Source organism: Marmota flaviventris, chromosome 4 (genome assembly GCF_047511675.1).
Source record: "Marmota flaviventris isolate mMarFla1 chromosome 4, mMarFla1.hap1, whole genome shotgun sequence".
Classification (NCBI taxonomy): domain Eukaryota; kingdom Metazoa; phylum Chordata; class Mammalia; order Rodentia; family Sciuridae; genus Marmota; species Marmota flaviventris.
This window is the reverse complement of record NC_092501.1, coordinates 45,394,592-45,408,121: the sequence shown is the minus strand read 5'-3', so window position 1 is coordinate 45,408,121 and position 13,530 is coordinate 45,394,592. Positions and strand designations below refer to the sequence as shown.

The following is a 13,530-nucleotide window of genomic DNA, read 5'->3' as shown; positions in this document are numbered from 1 at the left end:
CATTCACCAGTGCTCCCCCAAACTTCCCAGATGCAGGGGGTCACCTGGGAGGACCTGTTAACAATTTAAATTTCTGGGCTCTCTTCCAGGCCCACAGTCTTTCATCCTCAGGGGAGTGGCCAGGCTGGCTGTGGGTTCACCAATCAGCCGGGGTGACTCTTATCATGAGGGGAGGCCAGCTCCCTCCTAACGCCCACAGCACCCAGAGTGCCACGTGGCCACTCCCTCCGGGGACTGGGTGCGCAACCCCGCACCCTGTGAGACCCTAGATGCTCCATTCTGGAGCTCTTCCTGATGCTGGGCTGTGACCTAGCCAGCTCCCTGAGCACCTGCTGTCACCTCTGCTTGAAAACAACCACTCTCTAGGGACCTGATGTCCTTCCCTCACCCAGCCTGGCCTCTCTGTGCCTTGGCTGTGCCTCTGTTGAGCAGGGAGCTTTCTTTCTTAGTAAAGGCAGGGGACTGGGGACAGGGGGCTGTGGCCTGTGTGGAGTGGATTGGTGTGGCTGTGACAGCCTGCTGCTGACCACGAGCCTCTCAACACAGTGGGGACCCTGAGGAAGGCAGAAAGCACTGGGTCTCTGAACCCCCTTGGCCTGTCAGAGCTCAGTGTCCCCATCAGAGAAAGAAGACTGTCTTCTTCGGAGATGACGGTGGGGGGAGCCAGGTGGAGGAGTCACACCTCCACTTAGGACAGAGCTGGACCTGCGAAGAGCGGGCAAGAGGCCTAAGGAGTCCAAGCTGAGGCCCTGGCATTGGGAGTCAGCTGAGATCCTGACCCAGTCACCCACGTGAGGCTGTGCAGGTTGGTGGGAGAGGATTCCTGGGTCAGTATGTGGAAGGATTTCGGTGGAGCCGGTGTCTGGGTCTAGCCTGACGACTTTTCGGGAAGTTTGCATTATTTTGTCACAGAGTGGAGCATTGCATGATGACCCATCCATTTTGCCATCTTATTTTAATAGATTATTCGGGGGGAGGGGGTCCTCTGCAAATTGGAGAGCCCCGTGTCCACCTGTAGACCTTCTTTTTACCTGAAGTTCAGCCCCACCTTGGTCTCTGTAGGAGGAGTTGGCCAGGGAACGCCTGCTTGGTGCTGATAGGTGAATCAACTTGTGATCGCCAGTCCCCTGTGTCCCTGGAGCCTGCTCTGATCATCACAGCCTGGTTGTGGGGTCTTGAACCTGGGGAAGAAGAGGCCAGGTGCTGCCTAACCCTAACAGGGCATCTGCTTGGAGAGCTCCAAGAGGTGGGGAGACAGAAATAAAAGATGTAAACCTGGTGGAAGATGGGCTGGTCACAGAGGATGCTGCGGGCACAGGGGCAGATAAGGTGGGGAGGTAGTCAGGGAAGGCTTCCCAGAGGAGGCACTGCCTGGCTCAGGCTTGAAGCCTGGTGGGGAAAGGAAGAGAGAGGTGTGAGGGAGTGGTGGTTGTGCAGAAAGAGGGGAGGTGAGGCCGACAGGACTACTACTCCAGGTGGTGAGCCTCAGGATTTGTTTTGTTTTTAGCTACTATTGAAAAATATCCATGTTGTATCTGTGTGGAAAAGATCCTATCCTACATGTATAGCACCTCAAATCATCTGAAAGTGACCATCCTTTGTGTAACCATCATGCTGTCGAGAAATAGAACATTCCAGACCTATGCTGACTTGCAACAGCCCACTGCCAATTGTCCACGGCTGCCCAGCAACGCCCCAAACCGAGTGGCCTGAAACAGCCCCTTATCCAATCTCACAATTCCCTGTTTGCCTCGGGCTCCTGTGGCTGTGGTCTCCAGTGCAGTGGAAGGTCGAATGGCCCCAGTCACACCTGGTGGTTGGTGCTGGCTGCTCCCTGGGCCTCATTTCCCCTCGGTCCTCCAGGAGAGCGAGGTGGTTCCTTTCTGTGGCCTGTCTGTTCCATCAAGGTCAGAAACGGCAGGACCTCTTGTGGCCCAGTCTCTGTATGTCACACCATGTCACTTTTGCCGGATCCTAACTGTCAAAACAAGTCCCAAGGCCAACTGAGATCCAGGGGTAGAGAGCCGACTCCGCCTCTTGATAGGAGGAGCGACGAAGATGCCCTGGCTGGACTTAGTCGGCTTGAGTCATCTTGCCTATTCTTGACCTTGGTGTCAGTGGAGCTCAGAAGCGTGTTGTCTCCTGCGTCTGGCCTTTTAAACCCATGTCGTGTTTGCGAATTCCCTCCGTGCTGCTGGATACAGCCGCGGACCCCTCCTTCTCAGGGCTGTGGGGTAACGCGACGTGTGGGTTCATCAGTTTATCCACCCTGTGGTTGGGGCTGTTGGGGAGTCCTCGGGCTGTTCTGTGCGGCACTGGCTGGGAACCCTCTAGGGTGCGTCTTTGGTGAACGAGTGCATGGCTTCTTTGGAAATGGGGTCTCCGGGTGGTGAGATGGGCAACCCGGTAGGAGGCACTTCCACTGTTTTCCAAGGTGACAGTACTAGTGTAGACTCTGCAGCAGTGTTTGGGGGCTCATGAGGGGTTTTAGAAAGATTCCCAGCTAAAGATGCCACTGACCCTGTGCAGCTGCAGAGACACTAGAAGGGGCTTCTTGTGATGTCCCCTCTGCCTACCCCAAACCTCAGGCCTCCAGGCTGGGGGACGTGGGGCCATCAGGTGGGCCTTTTTCTGCGGCACTTTTCCAACCTAGAAGTTGCCTTTCATGTCTGGCCTGACCATCCACAGTCAGGAACCCCCATGTCTGCAGACATAGGATCTGGGGAGATGGACCCTGACAGCTGCTGGCGGTAGGCCAGGCTGGGAGCAGGTCCTTCTTCTGGCCTCATCTGTGTGTGACACGGGACCATGGGAGGAGCCGTTCCTCTATCTTGGCCTCAGTTTCCTCACTTATAAACGACAAAGCGAAGTATCAGCTTCACCAAGTGTCTGTCCTCTCACCAAATTGACCCGTTCCCTGGGCTCTTACAGCAAGAAGGTTGGGGGATGCTTTGGAGGCCTCAGGGGGCTTCCTGATGTCAGGCACATGGCTGGCCTACCCTGTTCGGTTTACCTTCCTCCCACCACTCACCGTCCACCCTCACCAAGCGGCTCTGGTTCTCACTAACTAGACCCCATTCCTGATGTCCAGGGACTCCATCATAAGAGGGGAACGAGCTTGCAAAGGCTGGAGGAGACAGGCCCAGCCAGGCCCAAAGCTGACCGGGGGGGTGAGCAGAGAAAGCAGGGCAGGTCCGAGGGGACCCGCAGAATCATCTGGGCAGGCTCTCAAAGGCCAGTGGGGCTTCGAAGGACTCAGAATTGTGCCCCTGGCACGCCAGAGGTGGGCTCAGGAGGCTGTGCTGTGCTAACGGCTGCTGCTGTCACGCAGGGCAGTGCCACTGGGGCTGGGTCAGGGCATTGAATGTGAAGTTTGGGAGGGGGCGGGCAGCACCCAGCTTCCCCATGGTGGGCCAGCTTGGTCTTCCAGGAGATGGCCAGAGGGACCAGGCGGATGGGGTCTAGAGGTTGGTAAGGGACTGAGGGGCTGCCCCTGGGTTAGACCCTGAAGCTTACTGTCCCCTCTCCTCTCTCCCATAGGACTCGCAGTGACTGTGCTTGGATATAGCAGGGCTGGGGCCGCCGTCCCCTTCACCCGTGACCTGAGTCCTGGTCCATTGGCAAAAACCTCAGCAGGTAAGTGGGACGGAACGGCTCCCGGGTCTGTGCGCCTGCCAGTGTGTGCTGGACGGGGAGCACAGGGTGCCCCCAGAGCGGGCGGTGGGATTCAGGGGACTGGGCAGCCAGGAGGGAAAGGGGCTCAGTGCCAGTTTCCACTTCTTCCTTGGTCTCCCAAGCCAGGCAGTGGAGGGCAGGGGGGCCCTGGCCCCGGACTGGGACATTTGCTTTTATTCTGTTCCCAACTCCCAGCATAGCCTTGGGGAGCCCGGTCCCTCCAGTGCTGAGGGCCTCGGTTTTCTTATCTAATACATAGAAATAATGATGATGGTGATGGAGATTATGGTGATGGTGATGCCCTCTGATGCTCGGGTACTTATCTATCTGTGTGTGCTGGGTCCTGTGTGGTTATGACCTTTCATCTTCGTGACCTCCCCAGGAGGCGCTAGTTATCATCATCACCATCGTGAAGGTGAAAACCTGAGCCTTGTGGTCAGGAAGTGACTTGCCCAAGACCATACACCAGGCCAAGCTGGGGGTTCAAGCCCAGGTCTGTGTGCACCAGAGTGCCAGCCTGAGCCCTGGCCCACCCTGCCTCTGGCCTTGCCCCCTCCCTGGCTTCTTCTTGAGGGTGGGGATCAGGGCGTCATCAGTGTCCTCAAAAGTGCTGGGTCCCATTCTTACTTAAGGCGAAAGGACAGACCTCTTCCAAGGCTGCTGGTTGGCCTGGGGTTGGTCAGGACTCAGTGGATGCCATACAGCTTCCACCAGCCCTGGCCTGTGAGAATCCTCCGAGGTGACACCCAGAGTCCCCTCTAGAGAAGGAGTATGCTGGCTGGGTAAGGCTCTCTCCATTTTTACCTATCTTGTTCAGTTTCCTAAGTTTGTATTAAGCACTTACTGTAAGCAGACACCTCATGCAGGGAGAGGGGCCTGTCAGACTGTCCAGCCAAAGCAGGGACATCCCTCTACAGTGGTAGACAGGTCTCAGAGGTTAGAGGGGGGAAGTCTGGTAGATGACCCAAAAGTGAGTCACAGTGTGGGGAGAGAGGAGCGGTGGCTGAGTGGGGAACCGGCAGGAGGAGGAAGGAATTGGCACAGGGGATTGTGAAGAGCCATCAGTGCCAGGCTGGGACGTGGGTCCCGAGGGCAGCGGGAGCCATTGAGGGAGGTAAGTCTGGGGGTACTAGCAACCATGTGCTTGAGCCTGTCCCTTTGGCGGCACTGGGGAAGTCATTTTAAAGGCCTCGCTGGAAGCCAGGACACCAGTGGGCTGTCCCAAGGACCAGTCACCGTGGGAGTTCAGAGAGTTTTGCTGGAGCCAAAGTGAGAAGCACAAGGGACTGGGGAAGGGACATGGGAGCCTCTGCAGCTGCCGATGCTGGGATGAAGGCAGGAAAGCTGCCGCAGTGTGAGATGGAGGTTGACCTTGGAATTCTGAGTGGGTGGGGGAGGCTGCCCTCCAGGAAGGCTTCGTGAGGAGGTGGAGCAAGTGGTGGCCCAGAATTTCCTAAGGGGGCCGAGAAATACATGAGGAAGAAGACAACCTGGGTGACATTGCATTTTACAGGGGCCTGATGTTCTCATTGAAAGTATAGATAAACACACAAATGTCTTCCCACACACCCAAGGCCTCCCTGCCCAGAGTCATGGCTGCGTGCAAACAGACAGAGGTGTGCGCCTGACCGCGTACTTGCAAACATGCCTGCACATGGTGCAAGTGTGCAGACGTGTCTACATGCACACAGGCTTGATTGGCCACACGCACAGGTACGAACGCAGAAGTGCAAAAGCAAGCTCCTTCACATCCATGTCAACATGGTGCCGGGCGCCAGCAGCTCTGGGCCAAGGCTGAAGCTCTGTGGGCGTGTGGGGGGGCTGACCACGTGACTGAGCAAGGCCCAGATCTTGCCTTCCACCCGCCCCCGGGGCTTCCTCTGGAAACAGGAGTGCTCCCCCTCTGCTGCCCGTGGGTGGTTATGAGGATTCAAGATGGAGGCTGCTGGGAACAATTTCCGGTGCTTTGCAGCTTCAATGAATTGGAGTCATTTTTCTCATAAGAAAACGGGTCATGGGTTCAGTGGGACGGTTGTAGGCACTGCCATGGGACATCTGTGGGGTGCTGTCCTTTTTCCTCATCCCCTGGGGACTCCATCCAGGCCTCCTGGGGCCTGGGCACCCTCTGAATCATGGCACAACGGGTGACCCCGCTGTCTTCTCCAAGACAGTGGGGTCTGCATCTTCCTTCCCTCCTTCCTTCCTTCCTTCCCTCCTTCCTTCCTTCCTTCCTTCCTTCCTTCCTTCCTTTCTTTCTTTCTTTCTCACCAGGCATTGAACCCAGGGGTGCTTAACCACTGAGCCATATCCTCAGCTCTTTTTTTTTTTTTTTGTATTTTATTTAGAGACAGGGCCTTGCGGGGTTGCTAAGGCTGGCTTTGAACTTGGGATCCTCCTGCCTCAGGCTCCCCAGCCTCTGGGATGACAGGCGTGCGCCACCAGGCCCAACCCGCGTCATCCCTGCCAGTGCCTTTACCTGTGGACTCCTGGGCACTCGGGGGTCCATGGCACTGAACTTTGTCACACCAATCACGTTAAACTGGCCCACTGTTTACATGCTTTCTGAATCCCCCCTGAGGAGCCCAAGAGGGAGGCCTCACAGAACCCCACAGACAGGAAACAGATATAGCACGTTAGGTGAGTTTCCAGGACACCTGCCCAGAAGTGTTGGGCTGGGTTGATGGCCAGGCCACTGGCTCTCAGGGTTTGCGCTCCTTAATCCAGTGATCTCCCTCCGGGAACAGGTCCACTTTGCTGATGGGGAAACAAAGAGGTTGGGCCACACAGCCAGGAAGGGCCAGCTCCAGGATTAGTGCTCATTAACCCCACTGCACCCCTAGATCCAATCCCCACCCTCCTTCCTGGAGGGGCCACTTTGAATTGGAGAGGTTCCCCAAGAAGATTCTGGGGTTACCTGGGCTTTCCTCCTGGCTCAGTATTCCCGGGCATATTTGCCCTTTTCTTGCAAATAAAAAGATGGGTTGTCCTCTGAGGCCTGCTGTCTAGCATGATCTAGAAACTTTTTCTCTGAGACCCCTTGGTAAAGTATCCTTGGGATTGTCCTTTGGAAACGTGGCTAGCAGGAGGCTTCAGGGTCATTAGGAGTCCTGGAATAGCTCTGGGGGAGGCAGGTGGGTTTCCACACGCGTTAGCAGATTCTTTAATCTGCTGCAGTGTCACTGCACGGACTCCAGCACAGCTAGCTGGGATTCGGCCTGACCCCGGATGTGACAGTTAACTGGGCTTTAAAAGAAGAGGAGACATTTGCTAGGTTGATGTGCTGGGATCAGGAAGACCTAGCAGCGGCCCCAGTTCTAGCAGTGCCCAGAGACGTGAGAGTTCATTTACAGCCCTTTGCGCCTGCACCTGCCCAGAGGAATCTTCTAGAATTAAGACCAGCTCCATATCTTGGGAGGCCCTATGGAAAATGAATGCAGAGTCCATTGTGCACAAGTTACTAGGAATTTCAAGATGGTGACAGTAGAGTGGGGTCTTTGTAAGCTTGGGCAACTGTCCAAGAAGCCAGCCTTGTGTGGGGTGAGCGTAGTAGTCGTGGGATTAAGTGAAAAGAACCATGTTGTGTGCAGCCTCCTCCATTGACCTAGAGGCTCGGCAGCCTGGGGCAAGTGCCCCTCAGCTCTGTGAGCCTCGCTGCCCCCGGAGCATCGGTGTCCGTCTCCCTGCAGCCAAGGCTTGGTGTGGCCAGCTTGTCCCAAGCAGCTAGGACAGAGACTTCAGTTAGGGTGAGATTGCAGCCTTTCCATCAGGCATGGTGTCCAGGACTCCCCTGGCCTGCCCCTGTCTTCCTTCCAACCCTTTCCTGCATGTCTTGTGCTCTATTTTTCGTGCTTTTCCTAACTCACCAGGCCAGGTAGTATGTGTGAGGAGTGGGCTGGGTGTGGGTTGAGGCCGGCTGTGTTTTATTTGCAGAGCCTTCTGTCTTAACTGCCCCCTGCCTGTTCGTCTCGCTCTTCTTGGCAAACTCACTCCCACGGGCTGGATGCCAAGGAGCCTTGACTGACTCCGGCTCCTCCTCCAGGTACCTGCAATGGCCCCTTGCTCTGTGCGGCTCTTGCCAGAGCGCAACCCCCTTCCACATTCCATCTGACCCTCCTCCGAGCCCTTGAGAGGCCCTGTTCCCATTTGCTGGATGGAAAACAGAGGCTCAGAAAAGTGCAACCCCCACTCCAAGCTCCTGGGCTGCACGTGGGACGGGGTATGGATGGTGACAGCAGAGGCCGTACCTGAGCTCCACCCTGGGACAGACTCACATTCCAGCCCTCTGGAGAGACTGGCTTTTCTCTCCTGCTAAAGGGCTCCAACCTCTGGTCCAGGAGCAGCCCCAGGTACCTGGATGACTGAGGGGGGCCTGGTGGGCCCCTGAGGGCCAGCCAGGTAAAGGAGGTAGGCCCCCAGCCCTGCCCTGGCCTGTGGGTAACGTGGCTCGGTTCACATAGCCAGGCGGCGGACAGCCAGGTAAACGGGGCTCCAAAGCCTGGGGAGTCACACACTCGGCAAGGAGAGAAGCCCGAGCTGGTTTGGAAAGTAACAGCCAGAAAAGGCTGGACGCAGAGGACAGAGACCCACGTCAGGGGAGTGACCAGCTGTTCCGTGTAGCTGGCACTTTATAAAAGGCACTCAAACACTTGGTGGATAAATGAGGGGACACTACTGTGACTAGGGCCTGGGCCTCGGGATGATTCCAGTCTTGCCACTCCTTTCTTTGCGGCCTCAGATTAGTGACAAGTTCTCTGTGCCCGTGTCCATGTCTGTGAAGGAGGGAGAGCAGGGCCAGCCTGACCACTGTGAGGAGGTCACTGAGGTCCCTGGGCAGGGCGCACGGCAGTGCATAGAGCGCGGACAGCAGTCTGCAGCGTGCAGACAAGTGGCGGGCAGCACTGTGCGCTGCATGGGGCTGTGGTCACTTGGAGCAGGCAGGGACATAGTGACATGGTCATTTAGGAAAAAATGGTGGGGAAAACAGGGCTGCATTTGGGTCCCCTAGGAGGTGGTTCCAAACAGCTGCCGCTCAGCATTCTGCAGGCAGCCCGGGGCGCGGGGGGCACCCTCCTCTTCTGCTCCACCAGCCCCTGACACGCGGCCTCATGCTGCCAGCTTGCAGGGCCATCACCTGTCAGTCAGCACCCTTCAGGGTCACAGGGGCAGGTGTGGGGCTGGCTGCTAAGACCTTGAGTGCCAGAGCCCACTCACAGAGGGCCTGGCCGGGCCCAGCCTAGGGCTCCAGGGTCCGCAAGTGGTGCGCCTGTCACTCCCGGGCGCCAGCTGAGAATGCGCACCACCCTCCCCCGGCCTGGAATGTGTTGCTTAGAGCCCAGGCCCCTCTGCTGGCAGCCCCAACTGGCCACCCCCACCCCTGGCTGGAGCTGCAAATAGTCCACGGGCTGCTGCTCATTCCTGCCTGAGCGGGGAACGCCCCTCTGGGGCATCAGGGTGAGGCTGCCTCTGGGCAGGCCTTCTGAGAGGGACTTATTTAAGCCTCAGTCTCACCTCAGACCTGCTGTGTGACTTTGGATAAGTCGCTGTCTCTCTCTGAGCTGTTTATTGCTCAGAAAGGACAGGTCAAGGGGTCACAAAGTGCTGCCTTCAAGGGTGTCAACAACCCAGTGAAGCGGGTTATACTAGGGGGACGATGAGGAACCGCGGAACACAGAGGGATTAGGAAACCTACCAAGGGTCACGGGGCTGTTGGGGGAGCAGGGCTTGACCTAGTAGTAACATGTGTTTTCCCTGCTAAGTCGAACTGCAGCTCACAGGTCCTGTTATGGTCACTGGGTGACCGTTCACTCACACAGCCCGGTGGGGGGTCATTTCCTTGGTCTCGGCACTGTGTTCCGCTCTGGTCTGAAAGTGAGTGGCAGAGGAGGAGCTGGGTGAACGCAGCCCAGGCCTGGGCAGAACTCACAGAGCCCAAGTGCGCAGTTGCTGGAGGGGAGCCCCTTATGGAGGAGTGGATAAAGCGGCAGGAGGCAGTCGGGGAGACTGCCTGGAGGAGGCGGAGGTGTGCTGGATTCCTCGGAGGTTTCCTGGGGTCTCTGCATCACTTGGGGGTGGCGCAGGACAGTCAAGGAGGCAGGAAACGATCCCAGAAGCAGGAGCTGAGGCAGCTCTGGAGGGCCCCTGAGGCCGGGCCCAGTGCCTGGCCTTGGTTCTTCAAGCTCAAGCCAGGAGGGTTAGCCTCAGCCCACTGGTAGGCCAGGGTGAAGTGGGGGCCAGCCTGAGACTCGGCCTGCCCAGAGATGGGGGTGGAGGGCGTGTCTGCTCCAGGGGCCACACCTCCTGGCACCACTGGGCTGCTGCCAGCCTCTCCCCTGGCCAAGCACTGGAGCCCTCTACCAGGAGGGACATGCCAGCCTCCCCAAAGAGTGAAACGTGAAGGTGGGTATCCGAGTGCCACCCGCTTCTGCCACCATCTATACCCATACTCCACCCACAACCCCTGTGGGCCTGACATCAGCTCGGAGCTTAGAGTGTTTAGTGATTAGGTGGATCAGAGACAGCCAGAGACTAGCCTAGAGACACGCAGCAGCAGCATGGTGAACATAGGAGACCGGAGCTCAGGCAAGTGGTGGGTGTCCTTCCCAAGGAGGCAAGTCTGTGTCTCTGGCTCTTCCAGAATCCTGGGGATGCCTCCCCAGTTGCATGTCATCACTCACCTAGGTGTGACAAGCTGTGAAGTGCTCCATGGGTGTTATGGCAGGCCACTCCCCCTCCCACTAAGGTTTGTTACCACCTCTCCCAAGCCCCGGAGTTTGTCTGCCTTTAATCCATGAGCAAACTCTTGCACTAGAGAACAGCCTTGCCCATGTCCTGCGTCCCTTGGTGACCTCCCATCACAGGTGGGGCTGCCAGGGTGGCATCTTCATTGAGTCCTAGCAAAGCCCTGGTGGCCACTCTCTCTCGTGGAGAGAAATGGTCTCCAGAAGTCGGTCGGTCAAGGCCCCTCGAGCGCAGGTGGGGAGCTGAGGCCTAGAGAGGGCAGGGTGCACCCCACAGTAACTCCGCATGGCACTCAAGCCTATCAGCGGGGCACGCTGTGACCCTAAACCACGCTGAGGGCACACGGGTGCAGAGGCTGTCAGGGGGGAGCACCTATGATGGTCAGCACCAACTCCAAGGGGCTGGGGACGCAGCAAGGAGGCCGTGGAAGTTCAGGGCATCTGTGGAGACCCACTCAGTGGGCTCTGGGAGCTGCATGGGTGACCGCCTCCCTCACGCCTCCTGTGACTGCCCCCAGCCAGACCTGCCACCAACAGCCTTCTCCCCATCCATCTAGCTGACAGCCTGGGACCACAGGCCTGGTCTGAGAGCTGTCAGGGTATAAGAGGGTGAGGAAGGAAAGTGGACTCAGGGAGTCGAAGGCCACCGTGTCCTCATCAGCCCCCTCTGCCTAGGACCTTTGGAGTGCCCAGCTGGCCTGCAGTCTGGGAAAACCACAGAAGCGTATCCAGCAAGGGGCTTGCAGCTCTTCTGAGGGCGCAGCAATCAGAGAGGTCTTCCTGGAGGAGGTGGGTCTGCAGCTAGGCCCCGAAGAAGGAGCCAGACCATGAACTGAACCGCGAGCTGGACCGAGGCCGACCTGCGGGCTGGGTAGAGGGCCAAGAGCCAGAGGTGAAAGGAAGGCGGTGCAGATGCCCCCTGGAGGCCAGATGGCAGAAGAAGGAAGTTGGAAATATCTTTTTCTAACTTGCTAAATGTCCCTGGGCAGATTACCACCCACTCTGCCTCAGTTTCCCCCAGATCTCCTCTGAGCTCCAGGCACCTGGAGCTACAGGAGCACTCGGTGCTTTGGTGGAAGGGTCTGCCTTTGGGGACTTGTGAGCAGGTACCAGGGTCCTAGGCTGAGACAGACAGGGCTCCCCCAGGAGCTGGTGGGCAGCTGGCCAAGGAGGGCTTCTCTCTGGCAAGAGTCGGTCTCGGACTCTTGGCTTTGCCAGCCTGGGAGGAAGCAGCAGGCCCCTGGGGCAGACCCACCTATGGAGAGGGCTCGGGGGTAGACTGAGAGGATTGGGCTTCCCCTGTCCTTCCTGTGACCGGCCACTGCCTCCTGCAAGGGAGTCTGCCCCCCCACAAGGCTGCGGGGCTCAGACTGTGACGCAGACAGAGTGCCCTTTGGAGCCTCCTGTGCTGGTGCCAGGCCCACAGTCTGCTGCAGGCCCCGTAGGCACCTGCTGCCCTCCCAGGGCGTGGCCCCTCCCGGTGGCAGGGCTGGGCCGCCTGTGTTTGCCTCTCCACTGACCCGCCCGCTTCTCACCTCCCTCCTATCAGCAGAGCAGCAGCGACAGCTCCTTGGACTCCGAGTACCCGTGATTGCGCAAGTCCCCTCGGCGATTTGCACAGCGCCAGCGCAGGACGCGCCAGCTCCGGGCTGCCCAGTTCCTGCTCAGGAAGCCAGAATTTGTTTCTGGAATAGTACGGCAGCCACCCCACAGGAGGGCGGCGAGTCTCCCTCAACTCAGAGGCCTCTTCATGACCCCTGAGTCACATCACATTCATAATATCAGATGGGCTTAGGCCCTGCGTCAGTGACAGAAAGCACAGTCACAGAAGGCATAAGACCAGGCCAGGGGCACACGGCCAAGCCAAGACTCGTACCCAGGACCCAGACCCCTGGTCAGCCCCCCTTTTGCACCAAGCCAGGTGTGTCGGGGGGGAGGCCTCTGGCATCGTCTCCCTCCTGGGCTCCCGCTGCCTTCATCGGCTGGGTCCGCCAGTGGCCTGACATTTACCTGGTAAGGAGAAGAGCCTCCTCCCTCTAAAATCAAGAGGCTAAAAATAACCAGGTCCAGCTTCCTGGGGCCCCTGCCCAGCCAGTCCTGCCTGCCTCAGCGACCTTTCTCCTGGGTGCTAGAAACCAAGTGTTTGCGAGCGTTCTATGGTACCTTGTGCCCAGGGCTTCCTAGGGGTTGAAGCAGGAGTGGCTTTGCGTGCGCAGCTTCTGAGCCTGGGTCTGGGTCTCTGCAAGGCCAGCCTGTCTGCGGGGTGTCAGGGCAGTGTTCCCTGCCTGAACCTCAGCCTCTGTGCCCGAACTCCCTGTACACATTTCGTGTCCAGGTGGCTGCCATCTCCATAGATGCTTGGGACCCTCCCTTGAGCTGCTGGTTTCTGCTGAGCTACCTGGACTCCAGGAGAGGGGCCTGTGCCCTTCCTCCTCTGCTGCTCCCTTCACCTGCACTGGGCCCAGAGCACACAGTGTGGCATCCTGCCCTGGTGCCACTTGAGCCGAAATGAGCCTGAGTTCAGAAATGGAATTGCACATTGCTGGCCTCTAACCTCTGTTTGCTTTCTTCTTTTCTGTTTTTTTGTTTTTTTGGGGTTTTTTTGGCTGTGCAGGGGATTGAACCCAGGGCAAGTGCTCCACCATGGAGCCACCTCCCCAGCCAATCTATAATCTCTGAAATGAGCATCCTCACCTGAGCCTGGGCATGGCCAGAGTGGAGGCCGTGCGCAGTTGGAGCAGGCGTGTGTCTCGGGCTATTCTTTCTGCTGCCGTGTAAACACACTCTGGCAACCTAATGCATTAGATTGATGTATTTGGGCAGGAAGGGAAGGTCTTGAAGACCCAAGCTAACAATTGGCCACTCAGTTTGCCCCAAGTCAGGGACGCTTGCTCCATTCCCTGTGCCCCTCCTGAGTGGCCTGGCGTGCCTGCCCAGCCTGTGTTTGTCCAGTTTGGGGGCTGGGTCAGTGTGACCAGAAGCCTGTGGACACTGGCCTTCATCCAGTGGCTGGCTGGCTTTGGAGTCAGCCCAGTGGAAACAGAAGTGGTTTTCCAGCTCTGGACTTGCCAGCTGCGGGAGCCCGGGCATGTGGAGTGGCCTCTGCGTGCTTTGGTTT

The 13,530-nt window shown here is 58.0% G+C and overlaps 1 protein-coding gene across 4 annotated transcripts in view; it reads left to right on the top strand.

Annotated features, from left to right (window-relative positions):
- Positions 1–13,530, top strand: part of Zmiz1 (zinc finger MIZ-type containing 1) — a 219,662-nt gene that overhangs the window by 41,057 nt on the left and 165,075 nt on the right. For all 4 annotated transcript variants that reach the window (XM_071611135.1, XM_027931447.3, XM_071611136.1 and 1 more), the window contains exon 2: positions 3,541–3,636. The gene's annotated coding sequence lies outside the window, so the exon portion shown is untranslated. The remainder of the gene's footprint in view (positions 1–3,540; positions 3,637–13,530) is intronic.